This window comes from Rattus norvegicus, chromosome 1 (assembly GCF_036323735.1).
Source record: "Rattus norvegicus strain BN/NHsdMcwi chromosome 1, GRCr8, whole genome shotgun sequence".
Lineage (NCBI taxonomy): Eukaryota > Metazoa > Chordata > Mammalia > Rodentia > Muridae > Rattus > Rattus norvegicus.
This window is the reverse complement of record NC_086019.1, coordinates 37,748,113-37,758,578: the sequence shown is the minus strand read 5'-3', so window position 1 is coordinate 37,758,578 and position 10,466 is coordinate 37,748,113. Positions and strand designations below refer to the sequence as shown.

At 45.0% G+C, this 10,466-nt stretch overlaps 1 pseudogene; it reads left to right on the top strand.

Annotated features, from left to right (window-relative positions):
* The window catches only part of LOC120099102 (rho GTPase-activating protein 20-like), a 316,059-nt pseudogene that overhangs the window by 229,638 nt on the left and 75,955 nt on the right, over nt 1-10,466 (top strand).

Genomic DNA, 10,466 nt, shown 5'->3' with positions numbered 1-10,466 from the left:
GTAGTTTGAAGACAGATGCTGTTTGAACCTTATTTTCTGAATAGAGAGCACCCTTCCCAATAAATTTTAACTTCCCCTTTAAGCATATATGATTGGGTTTGCTGAGTCAGGGAATTAGGATTTTCTTAAAGGCTCAGAAAATTTCTCTTCTTTTTAGTATTGTTTTCATTAGGGTGTGTGTGTGTGTGTGTGTGTGTGTGTGTGTGTGTGTGTGTCTGTGTGTGTCTGTGTGTGTCTGTGTTTGTGTGTGTCTGTGCTCACCTGCCTGCCTGCCTGTGTATATGTATATGTGTTGTTTCTGCCCCATGGGAAGAGGAATAGGAGTGGTGCTCTGAAGTGGGACCCAGGGCAGCTTATGCAGCATGATGGTATAGACAGGTTCCATGCTGCTACCCTGAGCTGTGTTTCTTTGTCCTGAGAGCTGGCTGCAGCCCTGCTCATATTGGGAGCTTTCAATTCCAGGCTGCAGTAGGTTTTTGGTTGTCACAGCAGAGAGTATCTGCATTCTCACCGCCAGGGAGGTGGGCTACATTTGCAAAGAGAGAGATTCATTGGGAAAGACTGCAGTGCATTTGTTAGTCTCAGTAGATTGAACAGCTGTGAACTTTCCCTTCATTAAGGCCATCCCTAACTCAAGCCTCAGGAACTGTTCCCTACAGCTTTTACTCTGGACTGAGCTCACCCTCCCTGTTGCCTACCCTGATCCTCAGCTTCCACCTGGTACCCAGCAGCTACACAAACAGACCAGTTCTTTTAGTGTGGGGCAGGGATTTTGTTGCAGCTTTCAACCTGGAGTAGCAAGCGCTGCAGAGGTGCTGGGGTCCTCGCTGCTGGGAGAACTGAAGTAGAGGAGGAAGGTGGGGCCCAAGGTCGCAAGCTCTGGGCCAGGGTGTGGTGGTCTCACAGGTGGCCATTTCTGAGCATCATTTCCGCTGCTGTTTCTCACCCCCTGGCTTCTGATACTTGCAGGCCGCTTCTGACATTCCCATAGCGATGGAGGATGGGGAGGGGTCTGTGGGCAGCAAGTAGACACACCACCCAATCCGGATCAGGCGACCCAAGGGTGTCTGTTAGCCCCACCTCCGCCCTCTCCCCCATTTCCTACCCCCAGACTACAGCCAAGCTGCTAAAGTGGTTCTAGCTGTTGGAGGGGTCCTGAAGGTGTGATAGGCTCCTCCTCTCCGGACCCTCCTCCCCACCCACCTCTCAGGCCCTCCTGGGATAACTGTCCTCCTCTGGGGCCCTGCACCTGCTCCCAGCCATGGTGGCCAGGCTCACTGCTCTCCTCGTTTACCTCGTTTTCTCCTTGGCCATCCTAGTCCAGACAGGTAAGGTGAGTGAGGGCTGGGGCACCCGGGGACCCCGCCCTGGTGCCTGGGGTTCGCTCTGTGCATGAGAGGCTTTGTCTCTACCTGGCTGGCCTGAGGTGTGGGGTCAGGGTAGGAATAGGGAGACCTGGTTGCTCTGGGCCTAGGGGTGAGGGTCTAAGATTTTCTGGAACTGAACCAACTCTGCATTGAAGATGAGGGATGGGACCTTCTTAGGGCTGGTATGAAAACACTAGGATGTTAAAATCCTAGCCAAGTATTAGTGATAACAGCTGTCCCCAGCAGTGTACCTTGGGAAAAACCTTGGAAAAAGCAGTCATTTTGAAAATTGGCCTTGAGGCCACCTGCAGCAAAAGCATCTGGAGAGCTTCCCAGGAGATTTTCTGGCCACTTTCATCGGGAACTCGGAGGGTTAGTGGAGAGACAAAGGGAAATTAGGGTGGGGGCAACTTGTACTTCTTAACAGCATCCTATGTGCTTTTTGTGTCTATCCCTACACTTCTAGAGACTTTGGTCATATTCTGTGGAGGAGGTGGACACAGAAATTGTGCTGAATCAAGGGAACACGTTTCTTTCACCTTGTGCAACTCAATGTGTAGACCATGCCTCAGTGGCATCACCTGGGGTCTGAAGTTAGAAATGCAGCAGTTCCTGAGTTATTGAGACAGATTCAGTGACTTATTTAGCATAGTAATCAGATCTCCAGGAATTTGCAGGCACATTAAAGTCTGAGTAGTGTCTTCTTATGATAAATACAATCTGTGATTCAGAATAGCATCTTAAGCCTGGACCAGCAGAGTCTTCTTTCATTTATTATGTCCTGTCTCCACATCAGGAGGGGAAAAATGGCTTCAAGAAAGCACTGCAATTGTAGTTGATTCAAAGCAGCATTATGCTTTGAGTTTTCTAAAAATGAAGGCAAACCCGACCAGTGAGAAACATAGGATTAGGCAAACCAAACTTGGCCTTAGCACTGACTTCTAGCAAGGTTTATGTCCCATATAAGGAACTGGGAAAGAGAACTCCTTACCCAGGTCATTATGATAAATGAATGAATGAATGAATGAATGAATGAATGAATGGATAGATAGATGGATGAATGAATGAATGCAGAAATGGTTTTCCTAAGGCAACTCTGCTGGTGTTGGTACAAGAACCTTTCAGTGAGCTACAGAGAAATGGCCAGTCTGGGTTCTGGGTTGTAGGAACTGATGCTGCAGAGGGTAAAGACAGCCAACACTTGTATCTCTGCAATGACAATATGGTAGAGGAAGAAACCCAGCACAAACGTCAGATCTATGTCTGCTATGGAGGGAAGAAAGCAAACAATCACAGGGATAAAGAGTGGCTCATGATTTTAGTCTCCCTTTGGGGATAAAATTTTTATTGTCTAGAGGCCTTTTGTAGAGAAAAGTATCCAGTAGCCCACCTTGAGGTTTGTGTCCCACACACTGCGGGAGATGACTGAGACTGTAAATGTCAATAGTTTTTCATTGCTGAGTTGAAACACAAAGCCCTGTGCATGGTAGATAATTGCATCTTATAGCATGGAGGTTTTGAAACTAGACTGTGAATGCCCTTAGCTTTTCCTGCTTTGAAGTGAGAGAGATGGGAGAAGCTGATAGAGGCGAAGTCATACAGTGATTAATTGGCGGCTAGGGTTTGCTCCCAGGATTCTATGACTCCACAGTCACCATCTTAAAACACGTGGCATAATTCATTTAGACCTGGAGGTTGCCCCACTTCTAACCTTCTGTGGCTTTCTGAAAACGAGTTTTCTAAACCCGTTCAATCAGTCCATAAAATGACTAATATTCGCAAAAGATGTCTCTGGTCCAGGAATGTGTCCATCTTAGATCAAGTACTACTCCCTGCGTGTTTTTGTGCCCATCATATGTCTTCCATCCTTGTTTGCTTGTTTCCTTTTTTTAAAAGACAGAGTCTCAAATTTGCTCTGTGTTCAAAGCTGGCCTTGAACTCTTGATCCTCCTGCCTCTGCTTCCTGAGACCTAGGCTTAGATTCCTGATTCTCTTGCCTCTCACACCTGGAGTTACACTTACATGCATGTCTGACATGCATCTTGGTTTGAATCAGCACTACAACTGTTTAGGTTAGATAATCCTCACTTCCAAGTAAGGGGACTGTGGCTACACATCAGAAAGAGTAGCAGGGTTCAACCACATAAGAACGCCACTCTGTGACCTTTTTGTTTTGTTTCGTTTGACCTAAGAATACTGAACCAGAAGTATCTTTGCTTTAAAGGTAGGGACCTAATTTTTCTGTGGTGGGGTCCTGGGAGCTCTGCCCCAGTGTCCCTTTATTCTTGTTCCTGGTACTCACTAATGGGTTGTACCTGAACAACCCTAGAAGGCATGCAAAAGATTCCAGAAGCACTTTGGAACTCCTGGAGGGTTCCAAAGTCCCTCCAGGCGCTAGGAAGTAGAAACACATTTTAGCTCTCAAAAGTTGAAAGGGTGATTAAAAAGTAACTCTATAGAGACAAAGGGGAGTTAACATTAATGTGTTCTACCGCTTGTGAAACATCTTTTGACGACAGGTGCATCACACACATGTATGCCACGTACCAACCTGGGAAGGTTGCCACAGTTATCTGCTCTGACACTCAACGTACATAGTGACTTGTTTCAAACTGCTTTGCAATTCTATCTCGCCATAGTCAGGACCATACAATCAGATAGATAGCTCTCAATGGGCAAACTATAAATGGCTAATAGATATTTGAGGAAATGTTCAATATCCTAGGTCTTTGGGGAAATGCAAATTAAAATTGCTTGAGCTTAGAATGGTGTTGATGAGGATGGGGTGGGGGCGGCTTACTCAACATTGGTGCACCCACTGTGGAAATTAGTTGGCGGTTCCTCAAAATCTGTGAATAGAACTCCCATATGATTCAGCTTCACCACTCCTGTGCATATACCTAAAGGAGCTTAGGTCAACAGACCATGAAGATGTGCACCATGTTTGTGATCATTCCCAATAGCTAGGGTATGGAATCAGTCTAGACTCCCATCAGTTGACAGGCAGCTAATGACAATGTGGTACATACATGTACATAATGAAGTTTTGAGACGATTATCTTTATCATTATTTTTATTATTATTTTACTATTGGGGTATATATGTCTAGCCACACTGCAGGGTACACATGGAAGTCAAAGGACAAGTTTCTTTAGTTGATTGTCTTCTTCCACCCTACAGGTCCCAGGGATCAAACTCAGGTTATCAGGCTTGATGGCAAGTGCCTCTACCTACTGAAGCATTTTACCAGCCTCACAATGGATTTCATTCATCTATGAACAAAGAAAGTTATATTCCTTGCTGGAAAATGGATAGAACTGAATATAATCATGGGTAGAACTGAATATGATCATGTTAAGTAAAATACATCACCCAGAAAAACAAATACCCAAGTTTTTCCTCTCATGTGCTAAGTCTATATGTGTATCCATGTATATATTTATATTTATAAGACATGAAGATAAAACAGGACTGTTGAGGAGAGGAAAGGGAGTAGTAATGTGGCAAGAAAAAGAGGAGGTTAATAGGGAAAAGATAAATAGAACCTTTTTCTCAGATGTGAAATCAGAAGGGAGACTAAGTAGTGGATAATGGGGATGGTGAGCATGAGTGAAGTATGAAATGTCATAATGAAGCCCACTACTTTATATGTTAATGTTAAAAACAAAATAAAAGAACTGGTCAGTAACAGTAGGACTGTTGGTCCTACATAAGCAACATGTAGCTCTAAAGGCTTTAGCAACCTATTGGGGACATTACTATTCATTTCTTCAGTAATACCATGGGGATGACGGCCCTTTTCTCCTGGTGTGGCAGTTAGCAGGATTAAATAAATGGGTCTAAAGTGCTTAGCACAGGACCGGCCTTCCAGTAGCCCCTTTCAGATTAGTACTTATTAATCTTACTTCTTCGATGTTCCCAGCAACATTTTAATAAATACACTTTGCAAATCCTGACAGTGTTGTTTACATGAAATGATCAGAGATCTCACACCTATACATACAAAAAGGGGGAAGGGGATGATGGCAAGTGACAGCTTAAAGGGCAAAGGCTGTGGGAAGTAATAAAAACCTTCTAGAAATAGAGAAAGGTAATGCTGTAGGTTCTTAAAGTATCATAAAAATCATTGAATTAGACAAGTTGAAAGGGTGACTTGTGTTATGTGAATTCTATATTCATTTAGAATAATCCCCAAAGGGTTATGAAGATGTCGCTCATTGTCAGGTAGAATATATATTTAACATGTGCAAGGCCCTAGGTTCTATCTTCAGTCCCACAAAAAGAAAGGAATGAGTAGATAAATGTAAGTTTTTTAAAAGGTAAGTGGATGTGTTGGCCTATGTCTGTAATCCTAGCATTTGGGGATGATGCAGGAGGATTGCTGTGAGTTTGAGAGCAGTCTAGACTACGTGATGAGGTCCAGGCTAGTCTACGGAAAGGAAAGGAATCCAAAATACCACATCACGTCCAATAGGAAAAAATGCTTTCCTAATTATACCCTATGTGGTGACACATGCCTTTTAATCTCAGTGCTCCACGAGCTGAGTCAGGAGGATCTTGAATTTGGGGCTAGACTCCGCTCAGCAAACAGCCAACCAGAATAAGGTGTACATAATTGTGGGTAAGAGCACAATGACCCCAGTGCTAATTATACTGAGTGACCAGGCTGGGTTCCTAACAGGAACTTGTGCACTGATTTGGGGGTATCAAGCTTTATAGATGTGCCCCAGAAAGAGTGTGGGATTGGCTTCAAGCTCCTTGACTTCCTTCATCAGTCCTGGGAATTGGGCATCATGAGGACAGAGAGAATTTTCTTTCCCTCAGTGGTTCTGGGGTCACCATTTTGTCAGCTAATCCTCCACAGGGTCTAGAGCCTCATTCTTGAGACTTTTGATAAGTTTTCAGCCCCTCCTTTGGTGGTATAGGCCATGTCTTCATTTTTCAATACAAGACAGACACCAGGTACCTGTATCAAGTGAACAGAAGCCATTTGAATGGATATTTGTGGGTAGCAAGAAAACTAAAGTTATGGTTGGGTGTCTCCACAGCGTGAGAAATGGTGTTAAAGGATCACAGTGTGAGATGACAACGAAAAGACTGCTCAGAGGGGCCTGAAGCCAGGAGCTTCACTGGGTTCTGAGAGTAGACTTTCTAGACACACTGACTTTCCTGTCTCCAGTTGTGCTTCCTAATTGATGGTTTGGATTTTCCAACTTTGTGTCTACTGTCACTTTGTACATTTTGAATGCTGTTCCTCTGCTGCTCTGGGTTCCCAGAAAGCCTGGCTCAGAGGCTCCTGAACCTTTGTTTATTCTAGACTCAGCTCTCCCAGTAGCCCGCTCAGAGGTCCAGTGACTGAGGATTTGTTGTTCTAAAGTAGGTATGTATATAAGATCACCATTGGATTTCTGGTGAATGTCTGTAATCTCAACACTCAGGAGGTGGAGGCAGGAGAACCAGGACTTCAAGGCTAGCCTCAGCTACACAGCCAATTAGAGGCTACCCAGTGGTATATGAGACTTGACTCAACTTTTCCATACATCTGCATATCTGCCCTTTGTGGCCTTCACAGTCACACAGTGTTGCTTTCATTGAACTCTGCACATTGTAAGTCCCATAGGATGGTGGAGAGTCTAGGTAATGGTACATATTCCACCATGAAAGTGGAGGAGTGTCCAGTGAATTTTAGCCCCAGTTTCTCAACAGGCACAAACTCATGGAGTTGTAGGGTCCTGCTGAAATGCTGCACCCCTAAAGTTTCCCCAGTCTTCCCAGTGGCAGTGACCTCTAGCATGAAGCTGGTCCCTTTAGTTCTTTGAGTAGCAATGACCATTAGAGGTATTTGGTGACCTGCACATCTCTTTATTTCTAGCCCTTTGAATGAGACCATGATGTGTCTGTCAATTGTCGGTTGTCACGTTCCCTCTCCATTGGGGTTGGGTGTTCCCTCTCCATTGGGGTTGGGTGTGAGCTAGTTGGATCCAAAGATTTTTCTAGAATTTTCTCTATGGTCAAGGCTTCATACAGAGAGTACAATGTCCAGTGGGACAGCTCCCTTAGTGGAATTGGCAGAGCATCGGTCTTCAGAAGTCTAGATCAGGAGCTGGAGCAACCTGGGGGCCCTTGTCTATGACAGAGAAAAGTTACTTAGCTTTGCCTGTTTCTAGATGCAGACTGCAGAGCAGTTCCTTAGCACCAGGCCTTTGACTTTTAGCCTGGAAGTTGTATGCGGGTTGGGGTAGCATAGTGTGAGAAACCTGTCTAGCATATACGAGGTTCTGGGTTCCAGGAAGTAGTGGTGGGGCAATAACAGGAAAAGGAAAGTTGGTTGATTGACAGTAGATATCTTGTAAGCAAGGGAAACGTGGGTACTATCCTGTGTGGTATAAGATGTTTGGCACATAATCTCTTGCCTCTACCCAGCAGGTACAGCACCCTGCTCACTTGCCTTGCTACCTGAAGACGACTGCAGAGAGTGCCCAGTGTGTGCCGAGCAGTAGATTTCTACTGGTGGAGCACCAGAGATATTGACAAAGATGTCTATCTCATGACTCTTGAGATATCTCTGTATGTGTGTGGTTCTAGGGCTGGGAAGGAGGAGAGCCTTGTACATATCACTCAGATGCTCTACTGCCAAGACACAGCCTAGACCTTGGCAGAATTTTTCAGAGACAGGATCTCTGAGTGTATGTCAGGCTAGTCTTGAACTTATAAGCCCCTCCTGCTTCTGCTCTGAAATGCTAGGATAAAAGGTTTCAGACAGTTCCTGGTTGCTGCCGCTGCAGAGAGCCCGTGGGCAGCACCCCACGAGCGAACTTGTGCCCCGGGACCACAGGTAAGACCAACTTTTCTGCTGCAAGAAAGCTGCCTGGTGAGCTTGGGACACAGGGAAGCAGAATTCCTCCAGGACCGGGCACGTTCTGTGTTTACCGGAAGTCCCACACCCGCGGATCCCGGCCCGCAGCAGCTCTCTGCCCCCAGACCCTGTGAGAGAGAGACCCAACCACCTGGTCAGGTGGGCACTCCTGAGGCTGCAGAGCGGAAGAGACCACCAGCACTGCTCACCCCTGCCCACATCCCTGGCCCAAGAGGAAACTGTATAAGGCCTCTGGGCTCCCGTGGGGGAGGGCCCAGGAGCGGCAGGACCCCTGCCTGAGACACCACCAGAACCTGAAGGAAACAGACCGGATAAACAGTTCTCTGCACCCAAATCCCGTGGGAGGGAGAGCTGAACCTTCAGAGAGGCAGACAAGCCTGGGAAACCAGAAGAGACTGCTCTCTGCACACACATCTTGGACGACAGAGGAAAAAGCCAAAGACCATCTGGAACCCTGGTGCACTGAAGCTCCGGGAAACGGCAGCACAAGTCTTCCTGGTTGCTGCCGCTGCAGAGAGCCCATGAGCAGCACCCCACGAGCGAACTTGAGCCTCGGGACCACAGGTAAGACCAACTTTTCTGCTGCAAGAAAGCTGCCTGGTGAACTCAAGACACAGGCCCACAGGAACAGCTGAAGACCAGTAGAGAGGAAAAACTACACGCCGGAAAGCAGAACACTCTGTCCCCATAACTGACTGAAAGAGAGGAAAACAGGTCTACAGCACTCCTGATACACAGGCTTATAGGACAGTCTAGCCACTGTCAGAAATAGCAGAACAAAGTAACACTAGAGATAATCTGATGGCGAGAGGCAAGCGCAGGAACCCAAGCAACAGAAACCAAGACTACATGGCACCATCGGAGCCCAATTCTCCCATCAAAACAAACATGGAATATCCAAACACACCAGAAAAGCAAGATCTAGTTTCAAAATCATATTTGATCATGATGCTGGAGGACTTCAAGAAAGACGTGAAGAACTCCCTTAGAGAACAAGTAGAAGCCTACAGAAAGGAATCGCAAAAATGCCTGAAAGAATCGCAAAAATCCCTGAAAGAATTCCAGGAAAACATGAATAAACAAGTAGAAGCCCATAGAGAGGAGACACAAAAATCCCTGAAAGAATTCCAGGAAAACATAAATAAACAAGTAGAAGCCCATAGAGAGGAGACACAAAAATCCCTGAAAGAATTCCAGGAAAACACAATCAAACAGTTGAAGGAATTAAAAATGGAAATAGAAGCAATCAAGAAAGAACACATGGAAACAACCCTGGATATAGAAAACCAGAAGAAGAGACAAGGAGCTGTAGATACAAACTTCACCAACAGAATACAAGAGATGGAAGAGAGAATCTCAGGAGCAGAAGATTCCATAGAAATCATTGACTCAACTGTCAAAGATAATGTAAAGCGGAAAAAGCTACTGGTCCAAAACATACAAGAAATCCAGGACTCAATGAGAAGATCAAACCTAAGGATAATAGGTATAGAAGAGAGTGAAGACTCCCAGCTCAAAGGACCAGTAAATATCTTCAACAAAATCATAGAAGAAAACTTCCCTAACCTAAAAAAAGAGATACCCATAGACATAGAAGAAGCCTACAGAACTCCAAATAGATTGGACCAGAAAAGAAACACCTTCCGTCACATAATTGTCAAAACACCAAACACACAAAATGAAAAAAGAATATTAAAAGCAGTAAGGCAAAAAGGTCAAGTAACATATAAAGGGAGACCTATCAAAATCACACCAGACTTCTCGCCAGAAACTATGAAGGCCAGAAGATCCTGGACTGATGTCATACAGACCCTAAGAGAACACAAATTCCAGCCCAGGTTACTGTATCCAGCAAAACTCTCAATTAACATTGATGGAGAAACCAAGATATTCCATGACAAAACCAAATTTACACAATATCTTTCTACAAATCCAGCACTACAAAGGATAATAAAAGGTAAAGCCCAACATAAGGAGGCAAGCTATACCCTAGAAGAAGAAAGAAACTAATCGTCTTGGCAACAAAACACAGAGAATGAAAGTACACAAACATAACCTCACATCCAAATATGAATATAACGGGAAGCAATAATCACTATTCCTTAATATCTCTCAACATCAACGGCCTCAACTCCCCAATAAAAAGACATAGATTAACAAACTGGATACGCAACGAGGACCCTGCATTCTGCTGCCTACAGGAAACACACCTCAGAGACAAA